The sequence below is a fragment of the Balaenoptera borealis genome, assembly GCF_965194805.1.
Source record: "Balaenoptera borealis genome assembly, chromosome: 1".
Lineage (NCBI taxonomy): Eukaryota > Metazoa > Chordata > Mammalia > Artiodactyla > Balaenopteridae > Balaenoptera > Balaenoptera borealis.
The window spans coordinates 17,672,165-17,690,004 of record NC_138860.1 but is presented as its reverse complement, the minus strand read 5'-3'; the positions used below and the strand labels follow the sequence as shown (position 1 = coordinate 17,690,004).

The 17,840-nt window shown below is 41.0% G+C and overlaps 1 long non-coding RNA gene across 1 annotated transcript; it reads left to right on the top strand.

Moving 5' to 3' along the window:
- The first annotated feature begins 761 nt into the window (after positions 1–761).
- On the top strand, positions 762–16,652 carry LOC309630656. The gene is made up of 2 exons (XR_014245866.1): positions 762–848; positions 5,740–16,652. It is a non-coding gene; the product is annotated as an uncharacterized lncRNA (long non-coding RNA).
- Positions 16,653–17,840: the final 1,188 nt, after the last annotated feature.

The following is a 17,840-nucleotide window of genomic DNA, read 5'->3' as shown; positions in this document are numbered from 1 at the left end:
CGTATTGTATATTTGAAAGCTGCTAAGAGAGTAGATCTTAAAAGTCAATAAAAAAAGGTATTAAGGGCACTATTTTCCTTGCAGGATATTATTCTATTCTTCATGAAATTTTGGATTTTTCTAATATTTTAAAGAAGCAGAAGCAAAAACATCCTACATATCAATGAGAGCAAGTGTTATTTTTTCTGGCCTTATATAAGAGAGTGACACAGGAATTCATTAGGCCTCTGGAAAATTATTTATTATTTAGTCCAACAATAGAGAACATTTAATATTAAAGAGTTTATGACAGTGTACATTAAGGGCCTAGTAATGTCATCAGACTGCACAAGGCCCTGGGGACACAGAAAGCCCTCCTGTACCATTTTTCTTGGCATCTTGTTCTGCAGTGAGCCCTAGGGTGGCCAATGAAGGGTCAGGTACTGAACTCAGAAACCTTTAGGCAGCCAGCTAAGTCCAGCCACTGAGGTAGCTCCCGCAGGCCACCAGCCTAGGCAGTGAAGAAAGCCTCCTGTGGGGTCCTTTGTGAGCCAGCTTTGCTGTCACTGCCTTATATTAACTGTTATAAGTACCCTGGGATTGGTGGGACGAGGCCACCCTCGGGGTGAATCTCTTTTTCCACTGGTGCATTGTACTGCATGTTATGTGAACCACTAACTAAGAGTTGACAAGGAATTTACTTAATTGTGGCTGAAATAATCTTTTACTCCAATGAGCAAGGATTTTGACTCCACCGGACCTGGATCCTTCATCTCTGTGACTAAGCGCTAAGACATGCCGTGGAACCCAGGGGAAGGGCAGGTGATCTGTTTTGACCACCACACATGCTATGGCTGGAGCTCGCCCAGGTTTGTAGGGGGGGCTAGGACCTGGGGTGCAGTGGGGCCCTTTTCCACCCCAGAGTCACAGATGTACTTGACTTGGTCCCACTCTTTTAACCTGGACCAAATGCTCCGTTCCATCCCCACCCCGTACTCCACCAATCACACTATAGATTTCTGCAAATAAAATACTGCTCACTTAAAGAGACATTGTAGAATGGGTATTTGTGGACTTCCCAGGAAATTTTTTCACTAACTCTTCAGTTTACAGAAGCCTCTCATGTGCCCTAAATAGAAATCCCTGGCAGGCTCTGAGGAGCTAGTGTTCAGCTCTGCAAACACGTTTGTGTTGGAATTGAAAACAAAATTGAGAATGACGTAGCTGGTGTGCGTGTGTGGCAAGCAGACTTATGACACCACCAAGATTTGGGGCAGTTTGGGAAAATGCTGCCTGGGGAATCTTAGCACTATGGATGCAATGAGGTGTATGGAACAGTGGCAAAAGATCAGACAGTCGTGTTAAAGGGAGCTCCGCACTTATGCCCTGCGATACGCGAAGTGCTCTTTATTCTGGCCAAATAGAAGTTCTCCCTGCAAGATCAGACTTCAGAAAAGTTGATTTCACATGTGCGTTAGCCTCCGCAATCTTTTCCATATGTGAGTTAGCCTGGGCAGTCTTTTCCAGAGTTAAGGTTCAATTTCCAGGGTAAAGCTTATAATTTTGAAATATTGACCATAACCTGAAGGACCCTATTTCTACCTCTGTGAATACCTTGAGGTCCTGGGACACAAGGGTGAAAACCATTGGTTTAACCACAAAAACCATCAGCTTTGTGAGAGGAAGGAGAGGCAGCTCACGGACTCTCTGGGGACAGGAGGCTGCTTTTCGGGTCAGAGAAGTCCCAGCACCAAGCGTGGTCCCTGTTACAAAGAGGTGGTTAATTCACAGGTACTGAACTGAGCTGAGCCAGAGCTTGAGCTAAGGTCTTCTAACAAGAAATTCTTGCCTCTTTGCATGAAACCAGGGGTAATAACATTACTCACCATGCAAGTTTGTTGTAAGCATTCCATAGGAAAACACTTCCTAAACTACCAAGGACTACTATGGAAATACCGGGGGTAATGATGATGATGGATGGGCTGGTGATAAATGTGACGACAATGAGCACACCAATGACGATGCTATTAAAAAGAGTTTCATGACCGACTATGAGCCCCTAGACTGTGCTGTCGTTACCATTATTTACACAGTTGGGTCTCTGCCAGGACACCATGTCTGGCAAGGACACCGTGTCTGGTGAGGACACCGATGGAGGGTACTTGCCAGCTGGTACTGGTTTTCCTTTCGCGAATGAAGAGAAACTACAGCTTCCAGAATTGCTAATCAATGACATTTTGATTATCTCCCAATTTGTTTCTCCCTGTCATTTGAAACTTTCTATATTTGCATGTTTTGTTTGAAAGAGGCAGACCCCAATCCTGGAAAAAAAAAATATCTAGGGCTGGATGAGTTGCTTTAATCCAGTTGGTGCCAATGAGAAATGTCAAACGATTATGTTTAGTCTCTTTGCACCAATTTGGCATGAATAAGGTTACATGCTAAGCCTGAGCTACAGTAATTCATTAAACTAGGAAAAATTAAGGTTTTTTTTCCTTTTTCTTTTATGTAATTGTCTCTACTTCCCAACTCATAGGCATTACATAAACAACTATAAGGCATTAATCTCTTTACATGCCAATGTAAAAACTGAAAATAGAAAAACGATTTTCCAGTAAAATATAATCTCTTACATTAACTCACTGTGAGGCTTTCGAATAACCTTACAACAACTCTGAAGTAGATAAGACCAGTGTATTATTCACATTATTCTGGGGGAGAAACAGAGGCCTTAGTATTTAAGTAGCAACTGAAAATCAAAATGGTGTTAACTGGGAAAACTAAGACTAAGGCCCATATGTTCTGACTAACAGTACCATCAGCTATCTGCTCAAGCATTTGGCTGCTTGCAAAATAGGAGTCAAAATTAAGTAAAATCTGGGCAAGGGCTTCCTTGGTGGCGCAGTGGTTGAGAGTCTGCCTGCCAATGCAGGGGACATGGGTTCAAGCCCTAGTCTGGGAAGATCCCACATGCCGCGGAGCAACTAGGCCCGTGAGCCACAACTACTGAGCCTGCGCATCTGGAGCCCGTGCTCGGTAACAAGAGAGGCCGCAATAGTGAGAGGCCCGCACACCGCGATGAAGAGTGGCCCCCGCTTGCCTCAACTGGAGAAAGCCCTCACACAGAAATGAAGACCCAACACAGCCAAAAATAAATATAAAAATAAATAAATAAATAAAAGATTACTATTAATTTTTAAAAAATTAAGTAAAATCTTTCAGGAAAGCCTACATTAACACTTATCACCAGACATCCAAGGAATGCAACATTAGGCACCCTTTAGAGGGGTTATAATAAATAAAAAAAATAAAATTAGCTTAGAATGTAAAGCCCATCTGCTAAATGCAAATAAAGGAACAAAGAGGGCTGGATGCTTCCAGACAAGCCCATGAAATCAATGTCAAGTTCATTGCTTTATGCCCAAAATGTAGGGACCAATAGTGGGCAGCGTGGTGTAGTCAGAAGCTGAAGAGCCCCTAGGAAGCTCTCAGACTCTCAGGTCACACACCTGGGTCTGATTCCCAGCTCTTCCACTTGGATTCTGTGTAACCATAGGCAAGTTTTGTATCCTTGTTAGTCTCAAATTACTTACCTGTTAAATGGAGACACTATGATCCCTTCTTCTCAGGCTTGCTGAGGATGGAATAAGTAATGGCATGTCCACATATGTGGCCCATAGGAAGTGATGACTGTTAAATATCAGTTATCATTTTTAGAGGGAAAGAACATTTGACTAGAAGTTCGGAACTTGTGTTCCCATCTCACAAATTAGATGTGTTATTTGGAGCAAGTAAATTAAACTTTGTGCATCTCAGTTTTCTTAGTTTCATGTTGAAAGGCTTGTGTTAGTGGTTTCTGTTGTCATTTAGGACTTTTGCAGTTGCAAGTGACATAAAAATCAACCAAAACCTACCCAAATGAAAGAATATTTATTGCCACGTGTAATGGAAAAGTCTAAGTGCTCGCTGAAGGCATGAGTAAATTTAGGGCTCAAATAATGGCATCAGGACCTGGTTTCGGTCTCCATTCTTCCTTTCACTGTACAGGTTCAGAAAGCCACCACATCATGAGAGCTGCAGCAGTATGAACATACTTTATAGAGCATCATGAAGATTAGATGAGTTAAGACACATAAAGCACTTAGAACTCTGCCTTAATACATATTCTGTGCTCAGTGAGGGGGAGCCAGTAGTATTATTTGGCCTTAGGCACCACCTGAGGCAAGTTGATGGCAGCAGCTTTAGAACTTAGATCCTTTCAGATTCCTGCCTAACAGAGTAGAATGGCCACTTCCGGTCCCAGAAATCTGAGCATATTTTTATGGCATCTCCAGACCCTGAAGGAACTTATACATATCCCTGAATATTAGATATTGATTGGCCAGACCCGGGCGGGTCATATGCAACCTGTAGCAGACACTGTTGGTCATTTATACAACACACATCTGACCCCTTCCTCCTTGTTGAAAGAACTCTGAGTCTGATCAAATGTCCACCTTCCCTGTAACAGTACCTCAGTCTAAGCCAATCATGGCGATCTCCTTCCCTTTACCAGACATTGATTAAGAAATGAATATACGGCACACGTTTGACCAATGGTATATGAAGTTAGATCTGCTGAGAGAGTTCTAAAAAGCTTTCCGAATAATATAGTTCCACATGGCTGTGTAGTCTCCGATTTGCTAACCATGTTGAGTGATAGGAAAAGAACTAACTAGAAAATGTGAACTGACTCTAACTCAGGAAAAATGGAACTGAATAGAATATCATCTTCTTCCTGAGCCTTTTGCATCATTCTAGGCTTAGAGGTACAAAGGTGAGCTGTGGTCTCTGAGATGAGAGAACTAATTTACAGAAAATCACAGATGACCAGGAATATCATATAAAACATCAGCCAAAAGATTTATTGGAGCGTTTCAGGTAATGTTGCAGTTTACAAAGTTTTATTTTAGTTTAGTATGGAGAATGAGATTTTATAAGAAACACTTTACAATCTACTTCAGATGGCATAGGCAGTATTGTAAGAAGCAGAAGATTATAAATTAAAAAATGAATTGAATATGCTAACTAAAACATTGCCAAGTTATCCTTTGAAAGCAAAATAACTAATTAAGATCGTTTTAAGTTCTTAGTCACACAGAAGTAATGGTTTATCCCTAAGATATTTGTGAAATAGATGTGAAAACGAACTAGCAGTGACCTACCTCTGTGATATTTAAAAAGCACTCAGTAAATAATTGACTTATTCTAGACTTTCTTCTTTCCACAAAGCTAATGACATCTTTTTAAGGGCAGTTTGTTACAGCTCCTGCTAAATAAGCTTTACCTATGAGGAATCTCTAAACGTGTGGAATACTGGGGAACAAATGGTCTGGGGACTTAAATCTATGGATGACTAGAGGCAGGCATCAGAGCCTCAGAAACAAAACTCATCAGGGTCATGGCTAGAAACTTCAGCTCAAACATCACTGGTTCCCCCGACAACAAAGGTATTACTTGCCTGGCATTTGTGAAAAAGGGATGTATCTTGTGAGAAATGACACAAGTTGCAGGATTGTAAGAACCTAAATTTAACATCACACACACATACACACACACACACACTCAAATGTCAATATATAAAGGACTTCATTTAAAAAAACAAAAAAGTCCTGCATAAGATTGAATTATTATTCATAGGAACATCTATAGCAGGTATAGAATTTCTCTTCTTCTACAGTCAGGCATTAATTTGGTTGTTTTTATTTCTTGATTTTTCAGACTTCAGTTTCAAACCACTACTGGAGCTCCACTTCTCTGCATAAAACCCTGATAAATAAAGCCTGGGTTGTTTGGAAAATGCCTAGCATGAATCGTGTCAAGCCACTGTCTTTTTCCGCATTTAGCTTTTTAATTGACTTTGCATGCATCAGCTCTGCCTTCCAGTAAGCGGACACAGTTCCCAGGGATTGTCAAAAGACGCCTGTCTCCAGAGCAGATCTAATCCAGTTGGTGCCATTGAAAAACCTTAAATGGCAGCTTTCAGCTTATTTGCAAAAACTCTCTTGGTTCAAGTTACATTTTAATCCCAGTTGCTATATCAGCTTTATGGCAGCAGAGGTGGGGTCGATTTGGGGGGCTGTTTTTGGCTAAGCTTTAGTTTTCCTCTTCTGTTATGTAAATTTTTAACTCAAGCAGAATCCTATAATGCGGGGCGTGGGGAGCAGTATCTAAGTCTGGCAGGCAGGCCAGCTTTGGGCCCCAACGCCTCACCACTTATTCCTGAAAAATAGCTGTAATATACATATAGATTTAAAGCTTACCATTCTTGCTTTGATGAACAGAGACGGCTGCAGCCTGCAACAGAGAAACACGTTTATTTGTGCATCTTTTTTCCAACATTGCTAGGGAAAATTCGACCCCTCAGTTACATGTACAGATCTCCACAACCCAAGACAAAATTATCACCGTAGTGGTGACACTTAAGGCCCTAAGTGACTTTCTGAAGTAAACAATGTAGCTTTCTCACATTTTTTGGTATCCATGCTCACAATGGGCTTGCTATCCTTGGACAAAATCTCATTCAGATTCTCAGCTCCCCATCCTGTCATACACTCTGTGTGGTATTTGTCTGTATGCATGTTTAAGGAAATCATACCAATCGTCTTGAGTTTGGTTCCAATTCATTTTCCACGGAACCTTGGGTCAGTCCATTTTTGCCCCTGGATGTGAATAAAGGGCAGGTGAGGTGAACCACCTGAGTCATGTAGAGTATGTACCATGCTCTATAAATAGGACCTCATTTAATACTCATAATAACTCAGGGAGGTGGTGTCTATTATTAGTTCCAATTTACAGATGAGTAACCCTGAGGCTCAGACCGTTTAAGCAATGCTGTCAAGATCATCCATCTACAGAATGACTGGCTGGGATTCGGTCACAGGTTGCCTCCTCCCTCAGACCTCACTGCTTTAGAGTCAGACATTTCACTGATCCACATGGAGAATAGAGCATGGCCGTTCCTTGTCTGCTTTCCTTGCCTCGCTGCCGTCTGTGTCTGTCTGTGTTCCATCTGGACCTGACACACACGGGACACTCGTTGGGGACCTTAAAGATCTGTTACAAAAATCGGTTACTCTCATGTCTCAGTTAGCTTCTACTCTTAACACAAAACTGTCATTCGATAACGTGTAAGTGATCTGAAGTTTTCCTGGAAACACCTTATTCCTCCCCATTTCCCAGCCACACCCACTGGGTGTCATGAGACATATGCTCTCTGTGCATTAATCCCTACCCTTCTCAAGCGTATCTTTTGCAATACTCTGGGTAACAAGGTGATCAAGATCGGACTATGAGGGATTTTGTGCTGTCCTAACAATCGACTTCAATTTCATCCATTGGAGCTTTACCCCAGTAACAAGGGGCTATCTGGACAACCTGAGAACAAGGGCGTGTTAGGGGTTCTAGGGATCACAAGATGAACATTCAAATGAGCCTGGTGTTTGGAGACAAGAGAAACAGGGGCCAAACCTCTGTCTTCTGTCCTTAGATGAGTGAGACAAATCTCACAGAGCTCAGGTTTCTTATCTATGAAGCATCTTCCAGTGTTGGGCATGAGATGGAGTAAACAAAGCCACAGAGGTCTGGCTCTGGGAGGTGTTCCATAAATGGCAGCTCTGATCAATATTAGTACTCAGCCCAATGCTCTCTGGGGAGAGGATGGTGAGCTGCATCTAGGCTGGGCAGAATATACCGTGCTTTGGTCCCTTTTGGATGCTGTAACAGAAATACCATAGATTGAGTAGTTTATAAGCAACAGAAATTTATTTCTCACAGTTCTGGAGACTGGAAGTTCAAGATCAGGGTGCCAGCAAGGTTGAGTTCTGGAGAAGGCCTTCTTGTGGGTGGCAGACTGCTGACTTTTCACCGTATCCTCACATGATGGAAGAGGCAAGGGATCTCTCTGGAATCTCTTTTATAAGGGCACTAGTCCCATTCATGAGGGCTCCACCCTCATGACCTAAGCACCTCCAAGGCCCTAACTCCTAAAACCATCATGTTGGAGGTTAGGATTTCAACATATGAATTTAGGGGGTGGGGCGTGGGACACAAACATTCAGACCAGAGCACATGGGTCACTCTGTCAGTCACCAACACTGATGACCAAGGGCACTCTGAGTTCTGTAGAAGTCTCACGCTCCCAGCCCTAGGTAATTCCCAACATAAAGGCAAGAAACTCAATCATGTGAAAGATTAAAGAAGAACTCAAAAGATACATACTCAAGTAGAACAACTAACTTAACTGTGGAGCTAAACACATACATGCCAAGAAGAAGGTGGGAGTGATGGAATGATCTGACCCACATGGGATCGGTCTAAAATGGGCAAGACTGTGAGTTAGGAGGAAGACTCGTGGGCCAGTTACGTTTCCTACTGTCACTTGAGCTGTGCGATGCGGAAGTACCAGAGTGTTGCATGGCCCAATTCTCTGATGATTCTTCCATTTTAAACAGGAAACAAATACCCAGCCATGTCAAAACAATCCTACAAGCTATGTATTATTCTCTCATATATATAATGATACTAAGACTCAGAGAAGTTTTGTAATCTGACTGAGGTCCCAGAACTAGTGATGGAGAGGGCCAGACTTCCAACCAAAATCTGCCTGATTCCAAAGCAGATACTCTTCCACTCAAGGGGGTAACTCCGTGCAGTCATTCTGACATTTGAACCGGGCGCCTGACTTCAGGCACTCACATGTGAATTGTTGGCCTAATATTGGGCCACCTGGTTAAATTTCATAATGGAATTTTCTTTGAAACCTGACTTATCCACCTACTAGGCCTTCCCAACTGCTAGTAAAATATAAGGACTCAGAATTCTGCAACAACCTCAGAGTGGTGAGAAGGGCTCCGGTTTAAAGCACTTTGTGGACATGCCCTGCTCCTCTTGAATTCTGTTTCTAACTCAGTGAGTACACACAGACCTTGAAAGGCCTTCCCTTCTCCAGTGACAACATTTAAAATAGTTGACACCAGTGCTGGGTAATGATGGGGGGATGCAGGTTGCTCAGGGAAGATACTTAGAAGGCCCATCACAGAAACTGTTGACCAGCTACAATGCTTTAACAAGCCTTGGGGCTGTACTAGGATGTAAGCCAGATACCATTTCCACCTTCCTCCCTGCCTTATCCAGTGTCCTAGAAATGCCTGTGCTACGAGGCACTGTAGAAATCTGGGGATACCAAGCTTTGATCACAGTCATGCCTGGACTTTGCCTGTGTGTGAAGTATTTCATAGTTTTCCTCAAAGTAATGGCTGAAACTTGAGTAATTATTTTTAAATGAGGGCTTGGGTCCACCACCCTCTTCCAGCTCTCCTTCACAGATTTCTGGTAGCCTTGTACCTTCAGACGTCATTAGCTAAGGCTCATTCCACCCACAACAGCAATCAAAGCTAATAATCCTTTAAAAAAAAAAAAAGACACAATCAGTTTAGCTTTCTCAGAAAACTCTTGTCATGAAGACCTCTCCAAAAGTGTTTCCTCCTCAGCCTCCGTACCTGCAAGAATGGACTGGAGTCTGTCAGCCTCACTTCTTATCACGTAAGCGGACAGACAAACGTAAGATGGTATCCTAACAAAGCAGCCAAAGATCATACAGTAAACCAGGAAAGAATGTGCCCACGTAGCCTTTCTGTGAGAAATGGGGTCTTTTCTAATAGATCAACAAAAATAAGCCAGTTTGTGTAAGGACCAAAACAAACCAAAAAAAGACACCAAGTTTAAGAGTAAAAACAGCTCATTTCATAGTCAGTTGGGTATGACTGGGACCCCTCCCCCCAATTAGGGCAACTCTTTCTAATCTTAGCTTAAGAGGAGTTGCTGGAGTGAAGCTATTTGTATGACCCACAGGACCTCCACCCCCGCATCCTTTAATTGCATTAGGTCTGGAAAAGTTGAAATGATTTCTAAGTATTCCATCAAAACCAGGATGCTTATCACTCTGGGTTTGGCTACTCGCCTGCGTTTAGCTCCCAGTTAATCTCAAGGTTGCTGAGTCTCTCTCCTGGGGGGAGGGGGGCCTTAGTGGGGGAGGGGACGGAAGCTCACTGCCCCGCAGGAAGGTGTGCAGGCCAACGAAGGACTGGATTAACCCCTGGTGTTCCAAAGGTGTCCAGGAATAGACCTCAACTAGAACCAGTATCTTAGCACTTATGGGGACAAAGAACTCAGAATCTTAGAAAGGCCTCAAAGAACCAAGTCTAAGGAGCTAATTAGTAAGGAGGAAGTGATCTGCTGTGATGTTCCCATTGAACAAAAAAGTCAGTTATGCATGAGACAGACAATGTCATTAATGCTCCTTTACCTAGAGCATGTGGTTTACTCGGACATTGCTCATGTGAAAGGATGACAGGCAATCTCATACCATTTACATTTCTGGGTTCAAATCATACCAGTTCTATGTGACGCATCTGTGACTTGGAACAAGACATTGATCCTCGCTGAATTTCAATTTCATCGTGAAGAAATTAAAAATTCCTTTCTCATAGCCTTATAGGAGGATTTTTAAAACTAAACGAAGTTTCATAATGTATGTTAACAATTCATGCGTTATGGTAGGTTCTACATAATCGTTACTTCTGTTCCCTAATGGGATTTCTCATAGACCATGTCCATGGGAAGCCCATAGTGAACACGGATAGAAAAGTCTGAGGTCCTGCAGTACAGGAGTAGATAAAGGGGAGTTACCTAAGTATGAACAATAAGAAGGTCAAGATGTAGACCCTGAACATGCATCCAACTACTATGGGGGGAAGGGGACGTTTGGGGGGAAGATAAAGGCCAAGGAGCTCTTATTGGAGTCCAACTACTGGAGGGAATGAGCCAGACAAATAGGAGATGGTGGTAGGATATCAAAACGTTTGAAGTTGAGAATTATAAAGGGAATGCATTTCCATCAATATTCTCATTGCCCGCCATTGTTTTTAAGGTTCAATGAAAGTCAGTTGGATATTGCCTAAAGAAAAAAAAAAAAGGCAAGTAACTCCTAGCTCCAGACTCCTCCTCCTCAAAACTGGCCAATGCCTGAGCCTCAGGTCTGCTGTTCATTATCTCCACCCTGGATGCATCCATGCAAGGGACACCAGGCCGGTGTTCACTCAGTTGTATCCTTCAGCTAAGCCACACTCGTATCTTTTGATACTTGATACGAGTTGAGGGAGAACTGACCAGTGTGCCTGTTTCCTTTCCATCATCTTCAATATCAGTTCGAATTTTCTCAGATCTCAGCTTCAGACACACATACCACCATCTTCCAGTCCCAAATCTGGTGGCTAAAAATGACTTTTCTTGAATCAAAAAGTACCCCCTCACACAAAGAATACATGTTATTTACCAAGGTCTCACACACCTGATTCAAATCCCTCTTAACACCTCAGAAAATGTCTATGTCTTAACATGGTATCTTATGAAGAGGTATTATTAAGAAAGGCATTATGAAAATTATTTTGATTTCAAAAAATCACAAGTTTGAACTTCTGTGTCTTAAAATGTCATCATGAGAATTTCCCCAGGACCTTCAGAGTCACCAGTTTACCTAGGTGATGTTTTTCTTGGCATCTAAAGTAGCAGAAGAAAATATTCTATTTTTCTCAAGTTCTCATATCCTGATGCTAACACTACTCACGGAAAGAGAAAACTATCCCAATGTGTTGGGCAGATAACACCCTCTTCCAAATGTCCACTCCCTAAAACCTAGAACCTCGGAAAATGGTATCTTACATGGCCAAAGGGACTTCGTCAGTGTAATTAAGGTTATGGACCTAAAATAGAGAGATTATCCTGGATTATCCAGATGGGTGTAAGCAATCATATGAGCCCTTCAGACAAGGAACTTTCTCGTGCTGGGGTCAGAGAGATGCAGCCTCAGCCAAAGCAGGAGAGATGGAGCTCTGGGGAGGTCACAGAGATTGAGTATGAGAAGGTCTCCATCCACTGTTGCTGACTTTGAAGATGGAAGAAGGGGGTCATAACCAAGGGTATGGCTGTTCTCTAGAATGACTCCTGCCTGACGTTCAGCTAGGAAATAGGGACCTCAGTACTACAAACACCTAGAACTGAATTCTTCCAACAATCTGAATGATCTTGGAAGTGGATTCTTCCCAGAACCTCCTAGTAAGAGAGTAGCCAGCTAACATCTTGATTTTGGCCTTGGGAGAACTTGAGCAGAGAAATCAGTCAAGGACACCCAGACTTCTGACCTACAGAATAAGATACTAAGTTTGTATTGTTTTAAGCTACTAAATTGGTGATTTTTTTTTTTTTAACAACAGCAATAGACTAATGTTTCCACTAAGCACTTTTTTCTTTCCGTAAAGTGGCACAAGTGAAGTCATCAGCCGCCGTTCTTGGGGAAATTTCAGTTCTGATTGGAACATAAAGCTGGTAAATCTTCATTTGAGAGTGGGAAGTAGAGAAAAAAAGGAGAACTACATGCCCACCTCTACCCTGAATCTCTCTCAAAGATGGTTCATTAAGTAGATGAAGGATCGATACATTAAAAAAATTTTTTTTAAATTCCTAAAAATCCACTTTGGGAATTGTCAAATAATCCCAGGACAGATTAAATAAACAATGTTATTATTGTGGTTCCACATTTTGAAGCATGGCTACTGTTAAAAACTCAGATAGTAACTTGAGATGTACAACATGGAAACTGTATTTCAACTGAGTTGTATCGAAGCCTGTATCCATCTGACATCAGTGAAGATTCTACTAGAATACATTTCTAATGTTTTCTCTGAAGACATCATTCAATAGTTTGAGGGAGATAAGAACTTCCTCTGAAAAAAAATAAAACAGTCTTTCATAACATAGGGATTGAAAGGGAGTACGTTTTTCTTCTGGATGTAAAATATAACTGGTGTAATGAAGATGACTACAGTCATGCAGAGTAAATTCACAGTTTGCCCTACATGTACAAAGAGTAGGTTACTTAGGTAAGAATTACATCCAATGGGATACATAAAGCTGAGAAAGTTAACTAATCCAGAAGACTCACATTGCAATAATATGGTTTTGATTACAACTGTTTGATGATGTGGCCAGTGGAGACTATGAGTCATCCCTTATGAGGTGCAGAAATGGGGGAACCAAGAAGTCACTTATTAAGGAAAAGAAGGTATGAGTTACAGTAAACAAGCTGCTATATACTGTCTGCAAAGCAGCAAAACAATTACTTGAAACTCAGTGAAAATCTTGGTTGGAGGTTGAGAAAGCAGCGTTGACTGAGAGCAAACTATGAGTTCTTCCTTCCTCACTCCCTCATGAAAATGAGAAAGGACAACATAACCAAATCCAATAGAGTAGAAATTACGACACTAATGACATCTGGCATGAGCGTGGTCTTTCCTAAGCACTTTACAGGCAGACTCGCAGGCATAAGCCCTTGGAGGTAGATAGGTCTGAGGTTTACCTGAGTTCATGTGGGCATATTTCTCGGTGCAACTCAAACATATGCTCTACATTTTTAGACCTTGTATATCCACAAGAAACAGATGCTTCTTGGAATTACAGGCATGGAGATTTATTTTGTTCAAGTCAACAAGGTGAAATAAAAGAATAGAGCATTTTGGGTGAAGTCTTTAAAATTTTCCATCCCACCGTCTGCGTTCCCATTCAGTCCCCAGATTACTTGGGAAAGCAGCAAGATTTCACTTTCAGGCCAAAGTTACTCAAAATCAATTACTTAAACACTTCCCCAGTGGGATTATCTGAACTTGCAAGAACATGTGTGTCTCTTAGACTTACCATTTCTTTTCTTCTTTGTATTTAAAAACATCTGAAATAGCTCAAACTTTTAGAAAAGTCCAGAGAATAATTTATTGAACAACACTGTAACTTCTATGCAGCTTTATTAAAATTTACTTTTTGTCAAATTTGTTATCAGATCATCTGACATAAGAATTGATGAAGGTATCGGATCGGTCCCAGACATTGAATAGACACGTTAATTTTATATTTAAAAAAAAAAAGTATAGAATTTACAGGTTTGGGTTCAGCATACCTTTGTCCTCTCTGTGATTCCCTCTTTCTAGAAGAATCACTGTGAGCTCATTCTGTTTTCTAAAAAGAAAGGAAGGGAAGCTTTACTAGGGATTTCTATAACATGGTCTCTTTGAATTAGAAACTCAGTATTACATCTTTGTCTCTCTGATCCTCTCTACATCAAACACTATCTTCTCTTACTTAAAATGAATCACTCATCTTCTCCCACACCGTCCTTCCCTCATAATGAGATAGTCACTGCTAAGACTACTAAGAGCCATAATACATCCCAACCCATGCTGACGCCTACAAAGAATCGTCCCTATCCTCCCTGGCTTTCCTTTGCTGACTCCCCTTCACAGGCACTCAATCATCCTCTCCTCCCTCTAATTGTAACCCACAAACAGATTCTCATTGTCAGTGAGCCCATCAATTCCTAACGAGTGTCTCCCTTTCACTCCCTGCCTCCATTTTTCTTCTTATCTCCACCATTTCTGAGCACGCTTTGAATTCTTTGTTGCCAAAGAATATACAAGACAGACCTTTAAAAACAACCAAGGGAAGTAAGGCCTTTCTTGAATGAAGCTCAAACATCCTCTTAAAAATTCACACTACCATTTGGGAATGGTTGCTTGTTTCTGTCAATGTCTGGCTGATTTAGCCCAGCAGGATCTGATGGAGCTATCATATAATGTATTATTGAGTACCTATTATGTGTAGGCATTTTACAAGAGAATGAAGCAGATACCTGACACTTCTATGAATTAAAAAAAGAGAGAGAAAATTGGTTCAAAAATTAAGCAGCTTCACCAGATTCATATAAATGTCATTGGAAATTGACCTCCAGTCTAGCTGCCTCCAAGTGTGCTCTCTCCTGTGTAATGATAACTCCCAAGTAGCTGGCAGTTCTGTGGTCTTTGCCTCAATGAAAGGGTTAAATGTATGGCTTCACCCCTCGTAAGAGCCAGTGACCTTTTCTCTCTTCCATGGTCACAGACAATAACAGAGGGCACTTGTCTTATAGTTCAGGTTCTTGCTCACAGACCAGACTGCAGGGATGATGAAATAATCACTCACTCCTTGAAAAAGAGCCTGCGCTCTAGAGCCCGCGAGCCACATCTACTGAAGCCTGCTTGCCTAGAGCTCGTGCTTCACAATGAGAGAAGCCACCGCAATGAGAAACCCACGCACCACAACGAAGACTAGCCCCGGCTCGCTGCAACTAGGGAAAGCCTGCCACAACTAGAGAAAGCCTGCGCGCAGCAATGAAGACTCAATGCAGCCAAAAAATAATATATAAATAAATAAAATAATTAATTAAATTTAAAAAGGGGGCATAATCTATGCAGGTTTTCATTTCTTTATTTTAATAATGACCACTTCTTCTATGTGGTCAGTTCCAATTCATATATGGTCAATGCCCATGGCTTGAAGAGTTACTTTATAGATTAAAAGAAATTTTAAGATGAGTTGATGTTAAGATAGCTTGAGTCAGAACATATCTTGGATCTATTGAGACAAAGGCTTAAACACATCTCTGATGATTCATTTTTAACTGAATTAATGCTTATGAACAGTTTGGTTCAACATTCCAGAGCTCACAACTTCAGTAGTTGCCCCTCATTGGTCTTCCAGGACCATTGACCAGTATGAGAAAGAGGAAAAGAATCCAAACATTCTCTCAACTTCAATTCAGGTCTTCTACTTCAAGTCGCCATTGGAATAGGATAATGTATAACATAAAATCAAGATGTCTTTTTTAAGAAAGTTTCTATTGCAAGGTATTGTGAACTTTGTGAAAAGTTCAATGTGGAGTCATTTTTTGTTTAGGCAAGGGGTTGGGTCATGTCTCATTTCCCCCAAACTAGTTCATCCATCTCAGCCTCTGAAGCTGAAGGAATTGAATCCCGAAACACATTTTATTGCTGTTTCTTTAGGATAGTGAAGGAGTCTTGGAATTTAACATCTCCCTGAAGCTGAAGTTAAAGGCCCACTGTGTACTCCAAAATCAAAATCATCTGTTCACGGAGGATTGAGACTTCCTGTGGAAAGTACAAACTTTAAAGGTTTCCATTTTCACTGTTCATCTGAAATAATGTAGGATTTATGATTTCATACGACATGCAAGTGGGAAAGCCTCCTATTAGATGGTAGGTTATTCCCATAGCTTTTGTGAGTGTTGGTCTAAGGCATGGAGGCGTGGGTAAGAGAGATCCAGATGTGTGGGGAGACAGATGTGCTTGCCTCTCCTGTGGAACCAGAGATTTGCAACCGTGGGTGTAGAGTTTGTTTTTGCACCCCAGTTCCCTTGAGTTATTTTAAAGGCTATTATTAAATGGCTGCTATCCTTTTAAGAGTCTTTGCCCATTTCAATTTATGGATGTTGCTCTTCTGTTATTTTGGATTATGCCTCGTTGTAATACAAATAAGTGAAGACTTTCCTTCTGGCATCATATAAAATCTATTTCCTGTTGTTTGTTGGTACTTTTCCCTTTAAATTTTTTCCTTTGTGTGTGTGGGGAGAGGAACGAAAGCCATAATTGTCTTTGCCCCAAAGAATGTCAGATATATTACATGGCAAACTTCCCAACAGGCATGCAATGAAGCTTCAACAGCTAAGTTGTTTCTCCCCCCTCCTTTCACAACAATGCAGCCACAGAGCAAAATGAAGTGGCTGATAAAAGCAGTATTTCTGTCCATTTTAGACAAAGACCTACATCGGTTAGCTACCTCAACCTGGTTCCTTAGGTAATAGCCTAAGTTCTTGTATCTCTTAACAAATAAACAAAACAGTAAACAAAGCAGTTTTCAGAGACATTAGAAAGACAAAAATGAAATTTGGGGTCAAACCTTTGTCTTTTCAATCTCTTTTTTCCATTTTCCAAGAGAGAATAGATATCTAGAAGAGTGCATAGTGGATAGACATAGTGATTAAGAAGAGATAGATCTAGAATGCTATAATACCATTCTCAAGAACTGTTACAGAAGCACAAGGTATTCTCCCATAGAATAAGCTAACTGCCCTTTACATTTATCCTACTTTTATGTAATTACTTTTTAAAACTCACAAAATTACATTAAAAATAACTTGGACTGAAAGAACTAAACAACACCAAATCCATCATCCTAATATATCAATCATTTTTTTTCTCCTTCCTAGACTCACATAGTTTAGGTCTACAATTTTTAAATGTCACAACGCATTATGTATATATAATATCATAGTTGAATTTTTCACTAAACTTATAAGAATTTTTTAATGTTTCTTTAGTTTTTATAATGATCATTAAAAATAGTTCCATTGAGTTGATGTAACATAATGTACTTAACTATTGTTGGACATTTACCAGCTGTGTGACCCTGGGCATGTTACATTAAGTTTATGTGCCCCAGTTACCTCATTTGTAAAGTGGTACTAATAATACTGACGTCATGCGGTTATTGTGGAAGACTAAATGAGCTAATGCATATAAAGCATTTAGAACAGTGTCTGGCCCTTAAGAAGAGCTCAATACATATTAGCTTTCAAACATTTTTTTGGAAAATGTATAACTCCTTAGTGAACATCTTCATTCAAGAGATTTCTCTCCCTCTCCTCCCCTCCCATCCCAGCCCCTTCTCACCCACCCCCTCACGCTGCTCCTGTTCCCTCTCCCTCCCCTTCCTCCTTCCTCCCTCCCCACCTAACAAAGTCCTTAAAATAAGTTCCCAAGTGTGAGATTCCAAGGTTAAATGATATTTTTTTCCCCATGAAACTGAACGTTCTTTATGCAGATTGGATCATACATTATCAAAATCGTCAAAAAGCATCTATGAGGTATCTATTTCAGCCTGGG